This window comes from Lineus longissimus, chromosome 2 (genome assembly GCF_910592395.1).
Source record: "Lineus longissimus chromosome 2, tnLinLong1.2, whole genome shotgun sequence".
NCBI lineage: Eukaryota > Metazoa > Nemertea > Pilidiophora > Heteronemertea > Lineidae > Lineus > Lineus longissimus.
In genome coordinates, this window is record NC_088309.1 from 28,666,547 (window position 1) to 28,673,412 (window position 6,866).

At 41.0% G+C, this 6,866-nt stretch overlaps 1 protein-coding gene and 1 long non-coding RNA gene across 3 annotated transcripts in view; one reads left to right on the forward strand and one right to left on the reverse strand.

The window, feature by feature from the left end:
* LOC135483403 (zinc finger protein basonuclin-2-like) overlaps positions 1-981 on the reverse strand; it is an 84,929-nt gene extending 83,948 nt beyond the window's left edge. Inside the window, exon 1 of one of the 2 annotated variants that reach the window (XM_064764276.1) lies at positions 698-981. The gene's annotated coding sequence lies outside the window, so the exon portion shown is untranslated. Of the gene's footprint in view, positions 1-627; positions 668-697 lie in introns of those variants that run through there. The other variant, XM_064764277.1, reaches the window with a different exon arrangement.
* Positions 982-5,370: 4,389 nt separating this feature from the next.
* On the forward strand, positions 5,371-6,736 carry LOC135483930 (uncharacterized). The gene is made up of 3 exons (XR_010446395.1): positions 5,371-5,442; positions 5,617-5,723; positions 5,961-6,736. It is a non-coding gene; the product is annotated as an uncharacterized LOC135483930 (long non-coding RNA).
* The last annotated feature ends 130 nt before the right edge of the window (positions 6,737-6,866 follow it).

Genomic DNA, 6,866 nt, shown 5'->3' on the forward strand with positions numbered 1-6,866 from the left:
ACCATCTGGGTGACAAACTTCTCGTCTCATCCCTTTCAACATGTGTACCCTTGAAAAGCTGTGTGATATTCGAGTGACATGATCATCAATGTTGGGACAACAATTCAAGTCGTTACACCTGTCCATCTAAGCGGAAATGCGCAGCAAGTCAACAGTTAACCCAATACTTCCGCTGGTCAAAGCTAGAAGGTTGACAACTGGTATTTGAAATTAGAAGCCAGTTTGGAATATGCGAGACAGATCACAAGAAAAATCTACTGGCCATCTCAATACACACATTTGAATTACCAATCGACTTTTGCACTCCCCATTACAGTTTTTTTCCTCAGAATTGTTCCTTAAGTGTGGGATTCCACCCTCTTTGGCCCACCTTTTAAACTGTATGAGGAAATTAAGATACGTTGGCGGATGGAGGAATGTTTCTACGCTGTAGGACCGTCAGCTCCATGATGGCGTATCACACAGCACTAGCCTATGCTAGAGCACAGGTAAGCATTGGATAGCGGCTAGGCTAAGACATACCTTCCTACAAGTAAATGACATGTTAGTTCGCGAACATTTTGATATGTGTAAGAGTTTACCTAGCCAACCTATGGACACATCACAAAGAAGCAATATCATACATACAATTCTGAAAAGGAGAGCATCTGTTGAAGAACTTGTTGAGAAATGATGGAGAGAAATCAGCCACACCTACCAGTTTGGACGAAGCCTTGATGGTTGCTGCTGCGCGATGCTTGGAGCTAGCCGTAAAGTGAGACCTGTCCTACTCAATGACCTGTCTATAAAAAGACTAGTGGCATCTGTAAGCTAGCTGCACAAGCCAGAGATACGGCACTTTCATTTTACCTGGATGCTGAAACTTCCAGAGCAGGATGTCTCATAAAATAAGGTAGAAATGTACAACTTAAAGTTTAGCTGTGCCAAGCCAAGTGCCTCCTCCACGGAATTAACAAACATCCTGATCACAAAATACACCCACTAAACACCACTTCCAAAACAGGCTGACAGGCACAATTATTTTAGATGCACAAAAATACTCTATGAAACAAATTTATCATCACTCACATCCCAAAAGATTTGACAATAAATATGACTATTTCAACAGTTAAAGACTGTTTTTGCTTCTTAACTTTCTGACCTGTTTAATTGAACGCAATTCCACCTTATGCTCAACCCAACGTCGTTACTGTAACTTCATTGTCTGTTGATCCCTAAGTAATATTTGCAATCCAAGTCAGAAGCAACACATGCGTGGTGCGGCTCAGAATGATAAGCTCGTGTCTGTGGACCTATAATCACATGAACCAACTGTCACATGTGCTCTTGATGGCTTTTCACAGTTCAGAAATTCAATTTGAGGCAACTGACGGAGGTATACTACTCGGAGTAATGGAAAATGTATCTCGATTATTGACCCAGCAGTTAAAACCATTTCCTACAGGACCCACTTCACGACTGCCTTCATCAGGACGGGGGACACAACGTGATAAACACGACGCTCAGGAAATAAATAATAAATGCTGTCTTACCTTAATTAAAAAACTCCCAACCTAATTACACTGCATAATTTATTAAAGTTTGACTGGGAAATATATTGTCATGCCACAGCCTCGCCTTGGGCATGACACTGAATTTTAAAGATTCAAAAAGTTATTCCCAAGACTGACGATTCAGCGAATAAATGACATGCCAAACATGTAGCATCACATCGTCAAACGTCGAGGGAATGTGAAAAGTAATACATGAGCGCCAATGACAGGAGGCCGAGGGTTCGCTGCTTTGCATACTTATGTCATTATGTCGACACCAATATGCAATGGGAGACAAACAGCCGACCAGCGATTGCCTTCGCAGCAGACTTCCCTAATTACATCTTCAATAAATCAATAGATAGTCATACTGCTGAGACTAAATGTCACTTTCCATGCTATATACTCATAATGCTAATGAGGGAGCAAGTTTAATTAGATAAGCCAGATGACTTCTCTGTTATGAGGACAGCATCACTAGGACCATCTTAGCAGTTATAACTGAGACTAGGATAGGGACTGAAAGATGAGAAAACAACTCCTCTGATACGTAAGTGATGAGGACAGCATCACTAGGACCATCTTAGCAGTTATAACTGAGACTAGGATAGGGACTGAAAGATGAGAAAACAACTCCTCTGATACGTAAGTGATGAGGACAGCATCACTAGGACCAATAATAAAGGTACTGACTCATCATTATCTTGACATTCCCCCCTTTAACCAAACTAATCCAATCATCCATAATACTTAATCAAAGCTGTTAAAGAAAGGTATTGTGAGAACCAGAATTGAAGCAGTAGCTTCAATTCGGGACAATGGACAAGGGATTAGACTGGATGAATGAAAAGGAGGTTTGGGTCACTTGACTTAATTAGCAGAACCAGTTCTCACCGCCCTGTGCATTTTGAATCAGTGCATGTTGAATCAGAATTGAAGGAGAAGCATGACAGGCTTGACACCGGGACAATGGACAAGGGATTAGACTGGGTTAATGAAAAGGAGGCTTGGGTCACATGACTTAATCAGCAGAACCAGTTCTAACTGCCCTGTGCATTTTGAATCAGTGCTGGTTTGTCTTTGGACTGAGGTAAGTGTGGAAATTTGTGTCTCATTTTTCCTGAACAACTTGATCAAATTTATCTAAATTTGAGGAATCGAAATTTGAAGAACTAAATTTGAAGTTGACTTGTTCAGCTTATTCAGCAGGAGATTCTTGAACCTTTCAACAGTTGAATATTTCTGTTCCCATTTTTCTCTTTGAATGAGTTTCTTCTGGATTTTTCCGCAGGCCAAGACTCGAGGCAGGTCAACTTGGATGTGAGCAACTTCTTTCCACTTTCCAAATGATCAGAACAGATGCAGAGAAAACTAATCTTTTAAAGACCCACATGATGTGATGTCACATCATCAGTATATCTTTGAGCCAAGAATCAGACATCAGTTTCTTAAACTTTTCTGTTTTCTGCTGATGCATGCCTGAAATGTTGATGTAGTTTCTTGGCGATCTTTTTCTTTGACTCTCAGTTTCGAACAGTTCAGGTACTTGATGTACTGATTCATCCTACATGTTTAGTGCAACACTTTTGACCGCGCCTTGGCCGGCAGTGATCACACTGAAGAAACCAGCCAAATCTGGTCACCGGACTTCTTGTCTGAACAAGTCATTTGAACGACCCTGTAAAGCTTTTTTGGTCAGTTGACACTGAAATCAAGAACTTGATTAAGAACTTGATGTTGACTTATCGGTGTTCTCTTGATACCACGTAAAATACAATTTCAACTGATGTTATAAATCAATCAATCAAAAACTTTTGGCAACCACTATCCCGCCTGTTGTGTCACACCGACTGTAACTAGCTGAAGAGGGAAGTAGGCTGTTATGGATGTCAGATAGTGGTCTCCCTGGCATCTGCTTGCAATTTTTATTGACACTCCACCGTGATCTCAAGGACCTGGCTTTATCTAATGATATGTCCGCAGGGGGAGAGCGGGGGAAGGGTGGAAGAGCCAGTCACCCCCGTGGGAGCAAGATTCCTGAAAGGGTGTCTTTGGAAAGGGCAAGCATTTGTTCGCCATTAAACACAAGATTTTGATCCTTGTCTTGGGTGTCTTTGAGAGAACTGATCACACACAATTCCCAACCTACTCGTCAGCCAGCTGACAGATTACCTGGGTCGAACGTGTTGCTGAGATGTTTTTGAAGAGATACTTGTGGCTGTTGGAGTGACTTCTTGTCTAAGCAGTACCATTCCGCCCCCTCTAAGGCATAACAATGGTAACTTATAAACACAAGATCTTAATCCTTGTCTCAGTGGTCTTTGAGAGAACTGATCACACACAATTCCCAACCTACTCGTCAGCCAGCTGACAGATTACCTGGGTCGAACGTGTTGCTGAGATGTTTTTGAAGAGATACTTGTGGCTGTTGGAGAGACTTCTTGTCTAAACAGTACCATTCTGCCCCCTCTAAGGCATACAGTGGTAACTAATAAACTGACTGCGAAATGAAAGCAAGTTGAACATGAGATACTCATCATTCTGTCTCGGGTTGCAGAGAAAACTAATCTCACAAAGACCCAAGAGTCCAGAGCAGTTCTCTAGTAATAGTGCAGATAGTGAGTCGACTGTGTTTCCTCTGTCTCTCTGTTCAGGAAAAAAAATGCTTCAGTCCTGGTTCAGTTAATCATGTTGCAGCTTTCAGCATTATTTCAGATATTTTGATTGCCATGGATCATTGAATGCTGATGGCCAACCTAGTCCACAAAGGCAAGACAACCGAGATCTCTGAGCCTTGAGTTTCCTTATGAGCACAGAATTGTGTTGGTTTCAAGAGAAGGTGAGAAGTAAGCTTTTAATCGTCCTCTAATAGAGCAGACTGTGGTACCAGCGTCTGGCACTTGATACTAAGCAGCAATCTCTCTGATCAGACCAGTTTATGCTCTAGCCCTGTTTAAGTAATCATGTTGCATCTTTCAGCATATTTTCAGAGCCTATTGAATCGTTGAATGCCGATGGCCCCACTTGCACACTCAAGGAAGACAGCCAAGCCCAACGTGAGATCTTTGAGCATGGAGTTTACCCAGAGCACAGGTTTGTGCTGACAGATTCACACATTACAAAGTGTCAACCACTGTGCATCACAGACACATGCATAATGCTTTCTTTGAAATCAGAAAAGATACTTTTTAAAGAGATATTTTTTGTTCTCTTATCTTTGCAACTGTTTCATGTTTGGTACTGTCAGGGTTATATCATTCTCCCTCACCACCATAACTGCCCGCACTGACTGCACTGCCCCTCTTCCCAACTTAACTCTCCTGACATGCCAAGCACTATAATTGCCTTTACCTAGCATGAAGTTCCTACCTGCATCCACCTGGCACATTATGAAATAACCCCGACTGTATCACATGATGAAATATTTGCTGCTATGAATCAAAGATTTTCCTTCGAGTTTTAAGATACCTTGCTATTGATCGGTATAATTGCATGATTTCAGATTCTCATATTTTTAAGGTTCAAGAAGCCTACAGGAATACAAGCTTGGAGAGGACTGGTTGGGGCTCTTGGAATTTCATGGACTTGGGGATGACTATGAATGATTGTAGTTGAGGTGAGTCAAGGTAAGTCTCACGATCCTGTGTTTTTCAGAAAGTTTTAACATAACTTGCTAAGATTCAGAGATTTTTCAGTGAGATTCAAGACATCTTGCTAGGCTGCATCAGATTTATCAGCGAGATTTAAGATACCTTGCTAGTGATCGGTATAATTGCATGATTTCAGATTCTCATATTTTTAAGGTTCAAGAAGTCTACAGGAATACAAGCTTGGAGAGGACTGGTTGCGGATCTTGGAATTTCATGGACTTGGGTATGACTACGAATGATTGTAGTTGAGGCGAGTCAAGGTAGGTCTCACGATCCTGTGTTTTTCAGAAAGTTTTAACATAACTTGCTAAGATTCAGAGATTTTTCAGTGAGATTTAAGACATCTTGCTGGGCATCAGATTTATTTGCAAGATTTGAGATATCTTGCTAGTGATCGGTATAACTGCATGATTTCAGATTCTCATACTTTTAAGGTTCAAGAAGTCTACAGGAATACAAGCTTGGAGAGGACTGGTTGGGGCTCTTGGATTTTCATGGACTTGGGGATGACTATGAATGATTGTAGTTGAGATAGGTCAAGGTAGGTGTGTCGATCTTTGGATCAGCTTGGACACTGAATGATGCACAGTCTAGTTATTTTCGATACCATTGATTGATTATGTGATTGAAGTAAGATGCCTTTTTGCTAAGCCACCTATACATTCAAGAACATCGAAAGGAGGAATCAACAAGAATGTACAGAGGAGATTTCCTGCCAAGTCTTGCTGAGGATTCTGTTATGAATTGATTGTGTCATTCTCATTCTAATATTTTAAAGGTACAACAAGCCCTGATCAGGATACGCTGAAAACTACCGACGAGTGTCAAATCACTTCCGTCAGGGAGAAACTTAATGAACGAACTCTCCGTGCTTACACCAACGCATCACATTGATACAGAGCAGGATGATGCTCTTGTTTCAGGAAGTGTAATGTAATGTAATGCAACGCTACAATTTGTTAGGCAAAATGTTTGTTCAAAATTGTGATTTATCAACATGTTTGAAGAACACCTGTATGTAGATCACCTGTATGTATTTGACAATGCAATACCACACATAATCTTGCACTGTGGCCCAGTGTGTTTTGTACCTTTGAAACTAATGTTATTTAAACCTTTCAAGCCTGAATGCTCTTGGGACCCTTTTCCCGTTCTCAAATAGTCTATGTACTATTTGAATTAAATTAGCTGCTAAAGTCAATCGATAAATTTATCATTCAATACATTGTCATCTTCCTTAGCCCCGTCTAGGCATATAAATCTTCTATCAATTTCAGTTGTTTTTTAATATTTTTGTCACGATATCTTTTTGAATTTACAGTTTTTTTCCTTTAGTGGTACATGTTGGTCATTTTAGCTAGATTAGAGGTGGGTTAGGCCTACAAGGTTCTGATAGCAGTTTATTTCATGACTGGCAGTTAGTGCCGTCATCTGTAGGCACTTCTAGTGTAGCCGTTAGTGATAGGATGGAGACCAGCGAGTGTAGTAGGTGTAGGCGCAACGTATCTAAGGTTAGACACTCACTGGTCTTTATCTCCAGGAAGATGACACACTCGGGGGGGGGGGAGGTTACCATGGCCAAGCTGAAATACAACCTTCTCACTCGAACTTGGACCCAGGAAAGGTTTATATCAGATTTTAACTCTTTGAACGTAAACCGAGGCTTGAAAGGTTTAAAACATTT